General features: G+C 47.1%; 1 pseudogene; it reads left to right on the top strand.

Moving 5' to 3' along the window:
- LOC134983872 (zinc finger protein 585A-like) overlaps positions 1-19,509 on the top strand; it is a 249,546-nt pseudogene that overhangs the window by 228,208 nt on the left and 1,829 nt on the right.

Below are 19,509 nucleotides of genomic sequence, written 5' to 3'. Positions count from 1 at the left end.
AGATGCTCTGTTTGTCCTGTATGCTCCCAACAAGATTGGGTGTCCTGCTTCCAAGCAGACTATTGCGCGCTGTATTTGTGCTACGATTCAGCAGGCCCATTCTACAGGACTGCCGTTACCGAAATCGGTGAAGGCCCATTCTACGTTTGCTAAGTTTTACAAGTTTGATACCTTGGCCGATGAGGACCTTAAGTTTGGTCAATCGGTGCTGCAGAGTCATCCGCACTCTCCCGCCCGGTTTTAGAGCTTTGGTATAACCCCATGGTTCTTTGAGTGACCCCAGCATCCTCTAGGATGTATGAGAAAATAGGATTTTAATACCTACCGGTAAATCCTTTTCTCTTAGTCCGTAGAGGATGCTTGGCGCCCGTCCCAGTGCGTACTGTATCTGCAGTAGTACTTTGAAGTTACACATACTGGTTGTGTTTCTGTTCAGTTCAGCTTGTTGCTGACTTTGTTCATGTCCGTTGACATGCGTTCCGTTGAATGCCATGTTACACGGCGTGTTTTTCAGGCATGAGCTGGTATAATGCTCGCATTGGTTTAACAATAATTCCTTTCCTCGAAATGTCCGTCTCCCTGGGCACAGTTTCTATAACTGAAGTCTGGAGGAGGGGCATAGAGGGAGGAGCCAGTTCACGCCCCTTAAAAGTCTTCAAGTGCCCATGTCTCCAGTGGATCCCGTCTATACCCCATGGTTCTTTGAGTGACCCCAGCATCCTCTACGGACTAAGAGAAAATCCTATTGAAATCCTATTATATTATTCATTGTATAAGCGTTTCATATTAGAGCGTGTTATTTTTCATACTGAACGCTGAGTGTACCTCTACAGGCTTCCCTATAGGTCTGTCCCCTATAGATCCTGTGTGTAAGGGGGTCTGTGTGTGTGCGGGTGTGTACACTTGTGTAACATGTCAGAAAGGGGGAGGAGTCCTCTCCGGAGGAACCTATAATGGATGCACCTGAGGGGGGTGTAATGGCTCTTCCATCACAGAGGGAGCCTGAGTGGGTGAGAAAGTTGCAATGTAATATTTCCATGTTGGCACTATGTTCTCAGACTCAGAGAAACAGACTGTGTATTGGAGACAGTCTGTGGAGGATGCTTTATTTACTGATGCCTCCGGGGCCTCTAAGAGGGTCCCCTCCGATTCCCAGAGAAGGTCCCTTGCACAAATTATGAAGGGGGACACTGACACATATTCCGACACAGACGCTGACACTGGGGACTTGAGAGGAGTAGAGCCCAAATTGGCCAGAAGCATACAATGTATGATTGTTGATATAACAGAGGTGCTGGAATTTCCTGACTGTACCCACACCTGAGGAAAAGGATTATTTTAGGTTAAATAAGAAACAGGAGATAACTTTTCCTCCGTCTAAGGATCTGAACAATTTCTTGGAGGGTGCCTGGGCTAACCCTGAGAAGAAATGTACTATTCCTAAGAGGTTACGGGTTGCGTACCCTTTTCCTGAGGACGACAGACGTAAGTGGGAGACGTCCCCAGTGGTAGACACCTCAGTTTCTAGACTGTCTAAGAAAATGACTTTGCCTGCCCCAGGGTCAGCTTCATTAAAAGATCCGGCTGACCGAAAGTTAGAGACCACTCTTAAATCGATTTATACCACTAATGGTACATTGCTCAGGCCCGCCATCGCAGGGGCGTGGCTGGGTAACGCGGTAGAAAAATGGGCACACAATTTAATGGTTAACATTGATACTGTGGATAGGGACGAGGTACTCATTACCCTCGGCCACATCAAGGATGCGGCTGGTTATTTGGTAGAAGCCATGAAGGATGTGGGGCTGCTCAGTCCCAGAGCCACAGCTATGGCCATTTCAGGTCTCAGGGCTTTATGGGTCCGCCACTGGAATGCTGATGCGGAATGGAAAAGGAATGTTGAGACTCTTACTTATAACGGGGAAGCCCTTTTTGGAGACAAGTTAGATGCTATGATTTCCACTACTACTTTGAGAAAATCTGCATTTTTGCCTTCCGCATACGTCCCCCCTAAGAAGCCGTATCATTCTCACACCATGCAGTCCTTTCGGCCCAACAAGTACAGAAAAACAAAAGGTAACCCCTTCTTTGCTGGAAGGGGTCGAGGTAGAGGCAGGAGGCCTGCTACCCCTGCTAGTTCCCAGGAATAAAAACCAGCAGCTGCCGCTGCAAAATCCCCAGCATGACGCTGGGGCTCCTATACGGGAGTCCGATCGGGTGGGGGCGCGCTTACTATTTTTCAGCCAGGTCTGGAAGCGTTCCAACCTGGATCCTTGGTTATTACAAATCGTGTCCCAGGGGTACAGGTTGGAATTTCAGGATCTTCCCCCCTGCCGATTTTTCAAATCAGCCTTACCAGCTTCTGTACCAGACTGGACAAAAGTGTTGACCGCAATACAAAAATTATGTCACGACAAGGTAATTTCTTTGGTTCCGGAAGTACAAAGAGGAAAAGGGTTTTATTCCAGCCCCTTTGTGGTACCGAAGCCGGATGGCTCGGTAAGACCAATTCTGAACCTAAAGTCCCTGAATATGTACTTAAAACGATTCAAGTTCAAGATGGAATCCCTCAGAGCGGTGATCTACAGCTTGGAGGAAGGAGAGTTTCTGGTGTCGGTGGACATCAAGGATGCTTACCTGCATGTTCCCATTTATCCTCCGCATCAACCATATCTGAGGTTTGCAGTGCAGGACTGCCATTACCAGTTCCAGACGTTACCCTTCGGGCTCTCCACGGCCCCGAGGGTGTTCACCAAAGTGATGGCAGAAATAATGGTACTCCTTCGCAGGAGGGGTGTCAAGATAATTCCTTACCTGGCCGATCTCCTTATAAAAGCAAGATCCAGGGAGAAGTTAATAAAGGACATTGCTCTGTCCCTTTCGATGCTTCAACAACACGGATGGATTTTAAACCTTCCGAAATCCCAATTGGAACCGACAAGGAGGTTATCATTTTTTGGGAATGATACTGGACATAGAAGTACAGAGAGTTTTTCTTCCTGTGGAAAAAGCTCAGGAGATACAGGCGATGTTGAGACTAATCCTGAAACCAATACGGGTGACGGTTCATCAATGTATTCGCCTGCTGGGAAAGATGGTGGAGGCCTACGAGGCTGTTCAATTTGGCCGGTTCCATGCCAGAGTGTTCCAGTGGGACCTATTGGACCAGTGGTCCAGATCGCATCTGCACATGCATCAGAAGATAATTTTGTCAGCAAAGACCAGGATCTCACTCCTGTGGTGGCTGCAAACATCTCACCTATTAGAAGTACGCAGGTTCGGGATCCAAAACTGGGTTCTTGTGACCACGGATGCAAATCTCCGTGGGTGGGGAGCAGTCACACAAAGACACAGCTTCCAAGGAAGATGGTCAAGTCAAGAAATGGTTCTTCACATAAACATTCTGGAGTTATGAGCCGTGTACAACTGCCTTCAACAAGCAACGCAGCCAGTCGGACAATGTGACAACAGTGGCTCACATAAACCGTCAGGGAGGAACAAAAAGCAGAGCGTCAATGGCAGAGGTGACCAGAATCCTCCTCTGGCCAGAAAGACATGCCAAAGCTCTGTCAGCAATCTTCATTCCGGGAGTGGACAACTGGGAAGCAGACTTCCTCAGCAGACACGATCTCCATCCAGGAGAATGGGGCCTTCACCAAAAAGTCTTTGCAGAAGTGTCAAGTCGTTCGGGCGTTCCTCAAGTAGACATGATGGCATCTCGTCTCAACAAGAAGCTTCCGACGTACTGTTCCAGGTCGAGGGACCCACAAGCAGTGGCTGTGGATGCACTGGTGACTCAGTGGCTGTTCCAGTCAGTGTATCTGTTCCCTCCACTTCCTCTAATACCAAGAGTTCTACAGTTAATCAGAAGAACAAGGGTTTGGGCAATTCTCATTGCTCCAGACTGGCCAAGGAGGGCTTGGTATCCGGATCTTCAGGAGTTGCTCTTAGAGGGCCCTTGGCCTCTACCTCTTTGAGAGGACCTGCTTCAGCAGGGGCCGTTAGTTTATCAAGACTTACCGCTGCTATGTTTGATGGCATGGCTGTTGAACGACAGATCCTAGCCCGTAAGGGTATTACAAATGCTGTCATTCCGACTCTTATCCTGGCCAGGATAGGGGTAATGTCCAAGTATTACCATCGTATTTGGAGAAAATATGTCTCTAGGTGTGAAGCCAGGAAATCTCCTGCGGTGGAGTTTAAATTAGGACGTTTCCTCCTATTTCTTCAGGCAGGTGTGGATGCTGGCTTGAGATTGGGGTCTATCAAGGTTCAAATTTCAGTTTTGTCCATTTTCTTTCAGAAACAATTGGCTTCACTTCCTGAAATTCAGATGTTCGTGAAAGGGGTTCTGCGCATCCAACCTCCTTTTGTGCCTCCTGCGGAACCTTGGGATCTTAATGTGGTGTTGCAGTTCCTTAAATCGGACTGGTTTGAGCCTCTACAAGAGGTGGAGTTGAAGTTTCTCACTTGGAAAGTGGTTATGCTGCTGGCCTTGGCATCAGGCAGACGTGTGTCTGAATTAGCGGCTCTGTCTCACAAGATCCCTTATCTCGCTTTTCATGAGGATAGAGCTGAGCTACGCACGCATCAGCAATTTCTTCCTAAGGTTGTGTCTTCTTTCCATATTAACCAACCTTGGTAGTGCCAGTGGCTTCTGGCACTTCAGCCATTTCCAAATCCTTAGATGTCGTCAGGGCTCTCAGGATTTGTGTATCACAGACAGTTCCGTTTAGGAAAACGGAGGCTTTGTTTGTTCTTTATGACCCCAAAAAGATTGGTTATCCTGCTTCTAAGCAGACTGTTGCTCGCTGGATCAGAGGTACGATTCAGTACGCTCATTCAAAGGCAGGCTTGCCAATACCGACTTCAGTAAAGGCCCACTCTACGAGGAAAGTGGGTTCGTCCTGGGCGGCTGCCCGGGGTGTCTCGGCTTTGCAGATTTGCCGAGCGGCTACTTGGTCAGGTTCAAACACGTTTGCTAAATTTTACAAGTTTGACACCTTGGCGTCTGACGACCTTCAGTTTGGTCAGTCAGTGTTGCATGAACATTAGCACTCTCCCGCCCGTACTGGGAGCTTTGGTACATCCCCATGGTACTGAATTGGACCCCAGCATCTTCTAGGTCTAGGACATAAGAGAAAACAGGATTTTAATACCTACTGGTAAATCCTTTTCTCATAGTCCGTAGAGGATGCTGGGCACCCACCCTGTGCTATTTTACCCTGCATACTCGTATTATTATTATTATAATTCTTTACACAGTTCTCATGTGTTTTGATTGGTTACAGCGGTTGGCTGTTACGTTGTACATGCACGTTGGCATGGGTTGTGTTATGGCAGTGTTTGGCGGCATATCTGTAGAGTGTGGGCTGGTATGAATCTCGCCCTAGTTTAATATTACTCTTCTCTCGAAGTTGTCCGTCTCCTCGGGCACAGTTCCTATACTGAGGTCTGGAGGAGGTGCATAGAGGGAGGAGCCAGCTCACACTAGTTAAAAAGTCTTAAAGTGCCGAAGGCTCCTGCGGAACCGTCTATACCCCATGTTACTAAATTGGACTCCAGCATCCTCTACGGACTACGAGAAAAGGATTTACCGGTACTATAGGTATTAAAATCCTGTTTTAAAAAAAAATATATATATCAACAGCAAGAGATTAAAGGAGAGTATAGACCAGTGCTTCCCAACCACGGTCCTCAAGGGGGTGTAGTACGGCTGACCGGCGGTCTCCTGACCGCCGGTCAGCTTACCGACGCCGGGATCCCGGCGGGGAGGAGCGAGTGCAACAAGCCCCTTGCGGGCTCGCTGCGCTCACCACGCTGTGGCTCGGTGGCGACCTGCGGTCGCCACGGGTTCTATTCCCACTCTATGGGTGCCGTGGACACCCCCGAGTGGAAATAGTCCCTGTTGGTCAGCATGCCAACCATCGGTTTAATGACCCGTCGGGCTGCTAGAGGAGGTCATGTGACTGTCGGTCAGCTGACCGGCGGTCACATGAATACCACCCCCTCAAGGCACACTAACAGTCCTGGTTTTAGTGACATCCAGACTTGAACACAGGTGACTTAATTAGTACTTCAGTTATTTTGATTTAACCATGTGTGCTGATGCCTGGATATCACTAAAACCTGCACTGTTGGTGTGCCTTGAGGACCGCGTTTGGGAATGCCTGATATAGACCCTTTAAAAGACAAATTGGGAGTCTTAATCAAAAATGATAATGACATAGCGGACAAACTAAATGTATTTTTTTTCCAACTGTATGTACAAGAGAAGACCAAATGCAGGGACTAACACACAATGTCACCAAAGATAATGCCCCACTGCTAAGTGCTTATTTAAATGAGGATGTAGTCTGTGACCGATTAATAAATGTAAAGATTAATAAGTCACCGAGTCCCGATGGAATTCACCCGAGGGTTCTTATGGAGCTTCACTCTGAACTTGCAAGACCGCTATTTTTGATCTTTAAAGATTCAGTTATATCAGGTATGGTTCCCAAAGACTGGCGTATAGCGGAAGTAGTGCCAATATTCTAAAAGGGAAGTAAAGCTGAACCGGGTTATTATAGACCAGTTAGTCTTACATCTATAGATCCCTAAGAAGGGTCTTGGTTGCTTTTCCATTCCCAGAGGATGAAAAAAATTAAATGGGAGTCTCCACCTATAGTGGACATCTCTTTTTCCAGGCTGTCAAAATAACTTGTTTTACCAGTCCCGGGAACTACCGCGTTGAAGGACCCGGCTGATCGCAAGGTGGATGCTACGCTCAAATCCATATATACGGCTTCAGGGGCTATACTGCGGTCTACTACTGCCTGTGCATGGATTTCTAAAGCTATAGCCAGATGGTCAATCACTCTGCAGGAGGACTTGACTACGATGGATAAAGGTGACGTTGATTTATTCTTACGTAACATTCAGGATTCTGCAGGGTTCAGGGTAGATTCCATGAAGGACCTGGGTTCCATGGCTGCGGGGATCTCCTCCATGTCCGTCTCGGCTCGAAGGTGTCTCTGGCTGCGTTAATGGATGGCGGACGCGGAATCCAGGAAAAGCGTTGAGGGCCTACCCTACACAGGTTCTTTATTTGGGGAGGCGCTGGATGCGTGGATTTCCACGGCTACTACGGGTAAGTCTCCTTTTCTCCCCTCAGCTGCACTGGCTACGAAGAAGCCTTTTACACCAGCCACGTCGCAGTTCTTTCGGCCCGCGAGGCCTAGAAAGAACAAGCCTTCTCACACCTTCAGAGGTGGTCGTGCTAACGGAAAAAAGCCTGCTCCCGCAGGTTCCCAAGACCAGAAGCCTGCATCTGGTACTCACAAATACTGGAGCTAAGGGCCGTGTACAACCGCCTTCTTCAAGCAGCACACCTTCTACAGGATTGAGCTGTTCAGGTGCAGTCGGACAACGTGACCACAGTGGCCTACATAAATCAACAAGGCAGAACGAAGAGCAGGGCTGCAATGTCGGAGGTGTCAAGAATCCTCTGGGCACAAAGGCACGCAGTGGCGATGTCAGCAATCTTCATTCTGGGATTAGAAAGCTGGGAAGCAGACTTCTTCAGCAGACACTATCGCCATCCAGGAGAGTGGGGCCTCCACCAGGAGATGTTCGAGGAGGTAACTGGTTGGTGGGGTGGTTCCTCACATAGACACGATGGCCTCCAGTCTCAACAAGAAGCTGCGGAGGTACTGTTCCAGGTCGAGAGACACGCAGGCAGTGGCGGTGGACGCACTGGTTCACGTCAGTGTAATGTGTTCCCTCCACTTACTCTGATTCCAAGAGTTCTTCAACTTGTAAGAAGAACAAAGGTTCTGGCAATCCTCATTGCTCCGGACTGGCCAAGGAGGGCTTGGTACACAGATTTGCTGGATCTTCTGCAATATCCACAGCCCTTACCTCTTCGGGAGGATCTGCTGCTGCAGGGGCCGTTCGCTTATCAAGATTTACCACAGCTACGTTTGATGGCATAGCTCGGAAGGGTATCCCAAGCGAGGTGATTCCTACCCTGATACAGGCTAGGAAGGTGGTAACGTCTAAATATTACCATTGAATTTGGAAAAAATGTGTGTCTTGGGGTGAATCCAAGAATGTACTGTGGTGGAGTTTCAGCTTGGACGTTTGCTCCTTTTCCTGCAAACGGGTGTGGATATGGGCCTGAAAATGGGCTCCATCAAGGTTCAGATCTCAGCTTTATCCATTTTCTTCCAGAAGCAATTGGCTGTCCTTCCTGAGGTTCAGACCTTTTTGAAAGGGGTTCTGCACATCCATCCTCCCTTTGTGGAGCCAATGGCACCCTGGGATCTTGATGTGGTATTACAGTTCCTGCAATCGGATTGGTTTGCGCCTCTACAGGAGGCTGAAATCAAGTTTCTCACGTGGAAGGCGGTCACTTTGTTGGCCTTAGCTTCTGCTCAATGCGTGTCGGAATTGGGGCTTTCTCCTCTAAAAGTCCCTATCTGATCTTCCATGAAGATAGGGCGGAACTCAGGACTCGTCCGCAGTTCCTGCCTAAGGTTGTATCAGCTTTTCATATCAACCAACCTATTGTGGTGCCAGTGGCTACTGACACCTCAATTGCTTCAAAGGCCTTGGATGTTGTGAGGGCTTTGAAGATTTATGTGAAGAGTACGTCTCGTCATAGGAAAACTGACTCTCTGTTTGTCTTCTATGATCTCAAGAAAATTGGGTGTCCTGCTTCTAAGCAGTCGATTTCATGCTGGATCAGGTTCACCATCCAGCATGCATATTCTATGGCAGGACTGCCGTGTCCAAAATCTGTAAAGGTCCACTCTACTCGTAAGGTGGACTCTTCCTGGGTGGCTGCCCGGGGTGTATCGGCTATATAGCTTTGCTGAGCAGCTACTTGGTCTGGGTCGGACACGTTTGCAAAGTTTTACAAGTTCGATACCTTGGCCTCTGATGTCCTCAAGTTTGGTCAAGCAGTTTTGCAGGAGCCTTCGCGCTCTCCCTGCTGTTCAGGGAGCTTTGGTACATCCCCATGGTACTTATATGGACCCCAGTATCCTCTAGGACGTAAGAGAAAATAGGATTTTAATTACCTACTGGTAAATCCTTTTCTCGTAATCCGTAGAGGATGCTGGGCGCCCGCCCAGCGCTGTGTTTTCCTGCTTTGGTTTTATAGTTCAGTACTGCCTGGTTCCTAGGTAAGTTCTGCGTTATTTACTGCTTCAGCTGTTGCTGAGATTTCCGGCATGTTGGCCGGATTTGCCTGTTGGGTGAGTCTGGTATGAATCTCACCATTATCTGTGTATTTCCTTCTCTCGAAGTATGTCGTCTCCTCGGGCACAGTTTCTAGAGTCTGGTAGGAGGGGCATAGAGGGAGGAGCCAGCCCACACTATTAAACTCTTAAAGTGCTCATGGCTGCTAGTGGACCCGTCTATACCCCCATGGTACTAATATGGACCAGCATCCTCTACGGACTACGAGAAAATGATTTACCGGTAGGTAATTAAAATCCTATTTTTTAAACCTTAGATACTATGTTGCTATGTAATACAGAAGGAAACTATAGGTCAGTAAGACAATACAGTAGGAAACTATAGGTCAGTAAGGCAATACAGTAGAAAACTGTAGGTCATTGAGGCAATACAGTGGCAAAGTGTAGGTCAGTAAGACAATATAGTGGGAAACTATAGGTCAGTAAGACAATACAATAGGAAACTATAGGTCAGTAAGACAATACAATAGGAAACAGTAGGTCAGTTAGACAATACAGTAGGAAACTATAGGTCAGTTAGACAATACAGTAAGATACTATAGGTCAGTAAGACAATACAGTAGGAAACTGCAGGTCAGTAAGACAATACAGTAGAAAACTGTAGGTCAGTAAGACAATACAGTAGGAAACTATAGGTCAGTAAGACAATACAGTAGAAAACTGTAGGCCAGTAAGACAATATAGTGGGAAACTATAGGTCATTAAGACAATACAAAAGGAATCTATATGTCAGTAAGACAATACAGTAGAAAACTGTAGATCATTAAGACAATACAAAAGGAAACTGTAGGTCAGTAAGACAATACAGTGGGAAACTAGGTCAGTAAAACAATACATTAATACCCCTTTCACATCGCACTAAAAACCCGGTATCGACACGGCATATTGCCGTGTCCAATCGGGTCAGTGTGTGATGTGAAAGGTCCTTTTCTGAATTAGCGGATCGCCTGACCCGATAATTCAACCCGGTAAAAAAGAAGGGTTATTACTGGGTTGATTACCGGGTCAGGTGCAATATGAATGAGAGCCGTTCCGATGCGACACGGCTCCCATTCACAGCATAGGCGGCGCAGGAGATGAGCTCATCTCCCGGCACCGCATTCACCTCCGCCCCTGCTGCTGTTGCACCCTCCGCTGCTATGGCAACCGACCCCGTATATTGCCGGGTCGGAAAGCCAGCAACGGAGTGCAAATGCTGGATCCCACCCGGTAAGTACACGTTTCTCTTACCGGGTAGGATCCGGCATTTGCGATCTGAAAGCAGCATAAGACACCATAGGTCAGTAAGAAACTATAGGTCAGTAAGACAATACAATAAGAAACTATAGATCAGTTAGCCAATACAGTAAACTATAGGTCAGTAAGACAATACTCTAGGAAACAATAGGTCAGTAAGACAATAGAGTAAGAAACTATAGGTCAGTAAGACAATACAGTAGGAAACTGTTATGATTCCAGTACTTCTGACCTGAGGAGATCTTATGACAAAGGCCAGAGTACTGGAAGGGAATGCTGGTTACGGGAGCAGGAAAGCCTAGTAACCCCTGGCGCCCTAACTCCGTTGTTTCGCCCGTGTTATCAGAAATCCCCTGCGAGACTATGGTTGCTTGAGCCCATGGCAGCCGCGTTTGAAGGGCGGATTACGTCTGCCCAACTCCGATGCCCCCTCAGGTCTTAATGGGAGACAAAGGGAAATCCGAGACAGGGTGATAACAAGGGGCCCTCTGACTAAGCAACCAGGCCAGGGGCTACAAGCTAACTAACTTAAACCAGAAGTATGTGCGGACAAACCGCCAGGGAAAAGGACAACCAAAAATCCACTGATCCGTAACTCCTATCCAGCACCGCTGGATACCAGAGTGGATTTGTGGGAGCGGAATCCTCCGCAAAAGCACCGAAACATAAAATAACCAAATGATAATAAGTAAGCGGTCAAGCCGCAACACACGGCTAAGCCGCGACTCACGAACACCACAGGATGTTAAAGGTGCTCGGTCTGGACTCCAGGAAAAGATGAAAACTTCCGAGTACTGGACCACTGAGGACAGGAACGACCGGATAGAACAGGACTGGAAAACTCTCTGCAACTGACACAGCAAACAGGAAGCTATAACCGGCGTCTGTGAGAAGTCCTGAGAGTGCTTTTAAATGGAAGCCCTCCAATCAGGTGCCAGACAGGGCTAATTACAACATGCCGTGCAGCTGCATGCTGCACGGCCAGGAACCAGTGAGGTGATTAATTTAGACCCAGCAACGGGGAACGCGGTCCGACAGTGGCGTCCCCGTTGCTAAGGTCTGTGCGGCTCCGTGCGCCCGGCGTCCAGCGTTGCTAGGGAGCCGGCGGCTGTCCGCATGCGGCGTCCCTAGTTGCTAGGCGCCGGGCCGCACTGACGAGCGGACCCTCGGCGCCTAACAGTACCCCCCCCCCTTGAGGAGGGGTCAAGGAACCCCTAAGGCCAGGTTTCTGAGGAAATTCTCGAAAAAATGCCCTCTTGAGCCTCGGGGCATGGAGATCCTTATCCAGGACCCAAGACCTTTCTTCTGGACCATAACCTCTCCAATGTACCAGAAAATAAAGCCGACCCCGGGACAACTTGGAATCGAGAACCTTCTCCACCAAGAACTCCTGCTGACCTTGTACATCTACTGGTGATTTCCCCTGAGAGACCTTTCGAGGAAATCTACTGGAAGAAACGTATGGTTTCAACAAGGAGCAATGGAACGTATTTCCGATCCGGAGATTTCTTGGTAAACGTAACCGGAAAGCAACTGGATTGATTTTTTTTATAATATGAAATGGTCCAATAAATTTGGGGCCCAATCTGGCTGAGGTTTGTCGAAGTTTAATGTTGCGAGTCGACAACCACACCCTATCTCCTACTTTAAAAGTGCAAGGCCGCCGGAGCCTGTCAGAAATTTTTTTCTCCCGAAATGCCGCTTTTCTGAGAGCAAGGTGCACTTTTCTCCAAATGAGTCTGAGATGAGAGGTCAAGGTCAGCGAGGAGACAGAGGAATGTTGAAAAAAGGAATTAGCCCTGGGGTGAAAACCGAAAACTGTAAAAAATGGAGACACATTGGTGGAGGAATGACAGGCATTGTTGTAAGCAAACTCCGCCAAAGGAAGAAACTCGGACCAATCATTTTGGAGTTTGGCCGAGTACAAACGCAAATACTGCTTTAATGATTGATTAACTCGCTCAGTCTGCCCGTTGGATTGGGGATGGTAGCTGGACGTTAATGACAATTTCATCTTTAATGAGGCACAAAAAGACTTCCAAAATTGTGCAATGAATTGTGGACCCCGATCAGAAACAATATCAGTGGGTAATCCATGGAGTCTGAAAACATGGCGGAGGAACAAAACTGCCAATCCCTGGGCAGATGGCAGTCGGGGAAGAGCAATGAAATGGGCCATCTTGCTAAAACGGTCCACTACTACCCATATGACTCGGCATCCGGCTGACAGAGGGAGGTCTACCACAAAATCCATGGAAATATGAGACCATGGCCTGAGAGGAACATTCAAGGGCATAAGTTGACCGATAGGCAAGGAACGAGGAACTTTATGCTGTGCACAGACTTGACAAGAAAAAACAAACTCCTTAATGTCTTTGGAAAGACCAGGCCACCATACTGAGCGGGAGACTAATTCCAGAGTCTTAGAGATCCCTGGATGCCCGGCAACTTTGCTATCATGAAACTCAGTCAAAACAGTTGCTCTCAAAAACTCAGGGACATAAAGACGACCAGCAGGAGTATTTCCAGGAGCTTGATGTTGAAGCTGCTTTAACTGGGTGAATAAATCTTGTGTGAGACCTGCCCGAATGACTGAAGACGGAAGTATGGGAGTAACAGGACTGTTATCATGAACTGAAAGAAAACTGCGTGACAGGGCATCCGCCTTGGTATTCTTGGAACCAGGCCTGAAGGTGATAAAAAACTTGAAACGAGTAAAAAATAAAGCCCAACGAGCCTGCCGGGCATTCAGCCGTTTAGCAGATTCGATGTACTGAAGATTTTTGTGATCAGTCAAAACTGAAATGGTATGTATTGCTCCCTCAGGCCAATGCCTCCACTCCTCGAAAGCCCATTTAATAGCCAGTAATTCCCGGTTACCAACATCGTAGTTGGATTCAGCAGAAGAGAATTTCCTGGACATAAAGGCACAAGGATGTAATTCTAGAGAGTCCGGATCCTTCTGAGACAGGATAGCCCCTACTCCAACCTCCGAGGCATCAACCTCAACAATGAAAGGCAATTCTGGGTTGGGATGTCTGAGGACTGGGGCTGAGATGAAGGCTTGTTTCAAGGCCTGAAAAGATACTTCAGCTTCACGTGACCAGTTGGTTGGATCCGCTCCCTTCTTAGTCAGTGCCACAATGGGAGCAACCAGGTCGGAAAAAGAATGAATAAACCTTCTATAATAATTCGCAAACCCTAAAAAGCGCTGAATTGCTTTAAAGTTGGTGGGTTGCGCCCAACTAAGGATGGCTTGGAGCTTCTTTGGTTCCATACAGAATCCCCGAGGGGAAATAATGTACCCTAAAAAGGATACCTCCGTGACATGAAATTCACACTTCTCCAGCTTGGCATATAGGTGATTTTCACGTAATTTTTGAAGAACCTGACGCACCTGGGTAACATGTTGTTCAATAGAGTCAGAATAGATCAAGATATCGTCTAAGTAGACGACTACGAATCTTCCAAGAAAATCACGGAGCACATCGTTAATGAGATCCTGGAAAACTGCCGGAGCGTTAGACAGGCCGAATGGCATAACCAGATACTCGTAGTGACCCGATTGAGTACTGAATGCCGTTTTCCACTCATCTCCTGACTTGAGTCGGATGAGGTTATACGCTCCTCTCAGGTCAATCTTAGAAAAAATCACAGCCGAACGTAGCTGATCAAAGAGGACAGAAATCAGCGGCAAAGGGTAAGTATTCTTTACTGAGATCTTATTCAAGGCTCTAAAGTCAATGCAGGGTCTGAGTGATCCATCTTTCTTCTCCACAAAGAAGAAGCCTGCACTTAAAGGGGATTTAGATGGCCTGATAAATCCTTTCCCTAAGCTCTCTTTAACATACTCATTCATGGCCACAGTTTCTGGTCCGGACAATGCATATAACCTTCCCTTTTGCAATGTGGCACCAGGAATTAGCTCAATAGCACAATCATAAGGCCGATGGGGAGGCAAAATGTCCGCATTGCCCTTGGAAAATACATCAACAAAATCCTGGTATTCCACAGGAATGGGTGCGGGAATGACAGCAGCAATTCTGAGGGGAAGCGTAATACATTCCTTATTACAGATGGTACCCCATTGTGAGATCTACCCCGACTGCCAATCAATGATGGGATTATGAAAGGCCAGCCAAGGGTGACCCAGAACCACTGGAACTGCTGGGCAATGGGTAAGGAAAAATTCAATTTTTTCGGAATGAAGAGCTCCTACCGAAAGTAGAACAGGGGGTGTACAGAGGGAAATAACCCCATTGGATAAGGGACTCCCATCCAAACCATGCATTGTGATATGCCTACCCAAGGTTAACTGAGGAATACCTAAGGCCTTGGCCCACGTTAAGTCCATAAAGTTCCCTGCAGCTCCACTGTCAACGAAAGCCGACACCGAAGAACAGAGGCCGCCAAAGGAAACTTTAGCTGGGACTAACAGGGAATTATTCGAGGAGATAAGCTGCAGACCAAAGTGAACCCCCTCACAATTCACTTGGTCGAGGCGTTTCCCGACTTGTTCGGACAATTACGGGCAAAATGTCCTTTACCCCCACAGTACAAACAAAGACCAGAATTTTGCCTTCTGGTTCTTTCTTCAGGAGACAGCTTGGAGAGACCCATCTGCATGGGCTCCTCTATGTCCATAGGAATGGAAAAAACACAAGGGGTAGACCCGACAGGTGCTCCTTTTTCAGCCCTCCGCTCTCTGAGACGACCATCAATCTTAATAGAAAGCTCCATGAGTTTATCGAGAGTCTCAGGAGCGGGATACTGAAGGAGACTGTCTTTTATAGACTCAGATAAGCCGAGGCGAAACTGACTGCGCAGGGCTGGGTCATTCCATCCACAGTCGTTCGACCAACGGCGAAACTCCGTACAATAAATCTCTGCGGGATTCCTACCCTGTCTGAGAGCACGTAACTGACTCTCGGCGGATGCCTCTCTATCAGGGTCATCATACAATAGCCCTAAAGACCCCAGAAAGGCGTCTACAGACAACAAAGCCGGATCCTCTGTTTTTAAACCAAAAGCCCAGGTCTGGGGAACCCCCCTGAAGTAAGGAAATAATAATTCCGACCCGCTGAGATTCCGTACCTGAGGAGACTGGTCTTAAACGAAAATAAAGTTTACAAGACTCTTTAAAATTAAAAAACTGCTTCCTATCACCAGAAAAACGGTCAGGCAAATGCATTTTCGGTTCAGGAACGACCCTCGGGGAAGTCCGTAAGAGATCTTCCTGTGACCTCACCCGAAGGGAAAGATCCTGAACCATCTGAGTAAGTTCTTGAATCTGGCTAACTAGAAGCTGGCCAGGATTTGGCCCTAAACCAGTGGGATTCATGAGGCCGACAAACCTTCTAAACTGAATAAAGGAAAAAATCAAACCCTGTTTAATTTTAAGTTTTGGTCTGGCCGGTTATAATGTTATGATTCCAGTACTTCTGACCTGAGGAGATCTTATGACAAAGGCCAGAGTACTGGAAGGGAATGCTGGTTACGGGAGCAGGAAAGCCTAGTAACCCCTGGCGCCCTAACTCCGTTGTCTCGCCCGTGTTATCAGAAATCCCCTGCGAGACTATGGTTGCTTGAGCCCATGGCAGCCGCGTTTGAAGGGCGGATTACGTCTGCCCAACTCCGATGCCCCCTCAGGTCTTAATGGGAGACAAAGGGAAATCCGAGACAGGGTGATAACAAGGGGCCCTCTGACTAAGCAACCAGGCCAGGGGCTACAAGCTAACTAACTTAAACCAGAAGTATGTGCGGACAAACCGCCAGGGAAAAGGACAACCAAAAATCCACTGATCCGTAACTCCTATCCAGCACCGCTGGATACCAGAGTGGATTTGTGGGAGTGGAATCCTCCGCAAAAGCTCCGAAACATAAAATAACCAAATGATAATAAGTAAGCGGTCAAGCCGCAACACACGGCTAAGCCGCGACTCACGAACACCACAGGATGTTAAAGGTGCTCGGTCTGGACTCCAGGAAAAGATGAAAACTTCTGAGTGCTGGACCACTGAGGACAGGAACGACCGGATAGAACAGGACTGGAAAACTCTCTGCAACTGACACAGCAAACAGGAAGCTATAACCGGCGTCTGTGAGAAGTCCTGAGAGTGCTTTTAAATGGAAGCCCTCCAATCAGGTGCCAGACAGGGCTAATTACAACATGCCGTGCAGCTGCATAACACCGCACAACTGCTCAGTGCGCAGACATTTGTGCGCAAAATAAAAAACCTATGGAGAATTATCACCAATAACTTTTTGCGGCTAATTGGATAGGGAGTTTTTGCGATGAACTGAATCCCCCCCATAAAATGTTTATACATACAGTATGATGTTACATTGAGATTACCGCTGGAGGAAACTCTGCCACAATATAATTGAATGTAATTTAGCCCGTCCTCGTATGGGTGAAATATATAAATATATTCTTACTGAACAGGATTACCAGCACTGAATTAGTTATCACCCAATATAATATACATGCCGATGTTTAACAACAAATAGACTTGTTTGTTTATTACATTATTCACCTTTATACATTTACCTTTGTGTTTAATATATCACTGATTTATCTTACATACTTTACTGTACTTAATAAAGGTTATATATTATTTATTAGTGCACAAACAGGACAGCACTTTCTCTTCTTTGGTGTTTTATTATTGCAAAGTCCATGTCACCTCTAGTAATCCCACGTGAGCGTCCATGTCACCTCTAGTAATCCCACATGAGCGTCCGTGTCACCTCCAGTAATCCCACATGAGCGTCCATGTCACCTCTAGTAATCCCACATGAGCGTCCATGTCACCTCTAGTAATCCCACATGAGCATCTGTGTCACCTCTAGTAATCCCACATGAGCGTCCATGTCACCTCTAGTAATCCCACATGAGCGTCCGTGTCACCTCTAGTAATCCCACATGAGCGCCCATGTCACCTCCAGTAATCCCACATGAGCGCCCGTGTCACCTCCAGTACTCCCACATGAGCGTCCGTGTCACCTCTAGTAATCCCACATGAGCGTCCGTGTCACCTCTAGTAATCCCACATGAGCGTCCATGTCACCTCCTAGTAATCCCACATGAGCGTCCATGTCACCTCTAGTAATCCCACATGAGCGTCCATGTCACCTCTAGTAATCCCACATGAGCGTCCATGTCACCTCTAGTAATCCCACATGAGCATCCGTGTCACCTCCAGTAATCCCACATAAGCGCCCGTGTCACCTCTAGTACTCCCACATGAGCGTCCGTGTCACCTCTAGTAATCCCACATGAGCGTCCGTGTCACCTCTAGTAATCCCACATGAGCGTCCATGTCACCTCCTAGTAATCCCACATGAGCGTCCATGTCACCTCTAGTAATCCCACATGAGCGTACATGTCACCTCTAGTAATCCCACATGAGCATCCATGTCTCCTCTAGTAATCCCACATGAGCGTCCATGTCACCTCTACTAATCCCACATGAGCGTCCATGTCGCCTCTAGTAATCCCACATGAGCGTCCATGTCACCTCTAGTAATCCCACATGAGCGTCCATGTCACCTCTACTAATCCCACATGAGCGTCCATGTCACCTCTAGTACTCCCACATGAGCATCCATGTCACCTCTAGTAATCCCACATGAGCGTCCATGTCAGCTCTACTAATCCCACATGAGCGTCCATGTCAGCTCTACTAATCCCACATGAGCGTCCATGTCAACTCTACTAATCCCACATGAGCGTCCATGTCTCCTCTAGTAATCCCAAATGAGCATCCGTGTCACCTCTAGTAATCCCACATGAGCGTCCGTGTCACCTCTAGTAACCCCACATGAGCGTCCATGTCACCTCTAGTAATCCCACATGAGCGTCCATGTCACCTCTAGTAATCCCACATGAGCGTTCAGTGTTGATCAAGCTCCAGTCTAAGCATCCTAACTTTTTTTGTTTTTTAATAAACATAAAATTAATGATTACTGGTAAAAATGTCTGTTATAGAATTATATAATGTATCCTGTAACACCCTGGGTCCACTCTACTCATTATATTTATTAATGTATTTTATTTCCAGCAGATGGGCACACAAGCAGGAATATTTCAGAAGGATATCTAATGTTATCTCTGGATTCTGAAATAACAGATACTGATAGTAGACAGGATTCTCCAGGAGATAACCCCATTACCCAAATTATTCATCCAGCTCTATCAGCTGATCCCTCTGATCCTGGGAAATGTTCTCCTGATCACTCTGATATTGGTGCATCTGTTACAGCTCTGACAGTAGATACAGTGTTTCCCTGTTCTATAGATGCCATATGTTTTACACAGAACACAAACCTTATTACTAATCAGCCAGCTAAAGCAGATGAGAGGCCATTTGCATGTTCTGAGTGTGGGAAATGTTTTACATATAAATCTTATCTTGTTAGACATGAGAGAAGTCACACAGGTGAGAAGCCATATTCCTGTTCTGAGTGTAGGAAATGTTTTGCATGTAAATCAGTTCTTGTTACACATCAGAGAAGTCACATAGGTGAGATGCCATTTTCCTGTTCTGAGTGTGGGAAATGTTACACACAGAAATCAGCTCTTGTTACACATCAGAGAAGTCACACAGGCGAGAAGCCATATTCCTGTTCTGAGTGTCGGAAATGTTTTGCACGGAAATCAGCTCTTGTTATACATCAGAGAAGTCACACAGATGAGAAGCCGTATTCCTGTTCTGAGTGTGGGAAATGTTTTGCACACAAATCACATTTTGTTACACATCAGAGAAGTCACACAGGTGAGAAGCCGTATTCCTGTTCTGAGTGTGGGAAATGTTTTTCATCGAAACCAGATCTTGTTAGTCATCAGAGAAGTCACACAGGTGAGAAGCCGTATTCCTGTTCTGAGTGTGGGAAATGTTTTTCATCGAAACCAGATCTTGTTAGTCATCAGAGAAGTCACACAGGTGAGAAGCCGTATTCCTGTTCTGAGTGTGGGAAATGTTTTGCACACAAATCACATCTTGTTATACATCAGAGAAGAAGTCAC

This window comes from Pseudophryne corroboree (genome assembly GCF_028390025.1).
Source record: "Pseudophryne corroboree isolate aPseCor3 chromosome 3 unlocalized genomic scaffold, aPseCor3.hap2 SUPER_3_unloc_27, whole genome shotgun sequence".
Taxonomy (NCBI): domain Eukaryota; kingdom Metazoa; phylum Chordata; class Amphibia; order Anura; family Myobatrachidae; genus Pseudophryne; species Pseudophryne corroboree.
This window is presented reverse-complemented; position numbering and strand designations above follow the sequence as displayed.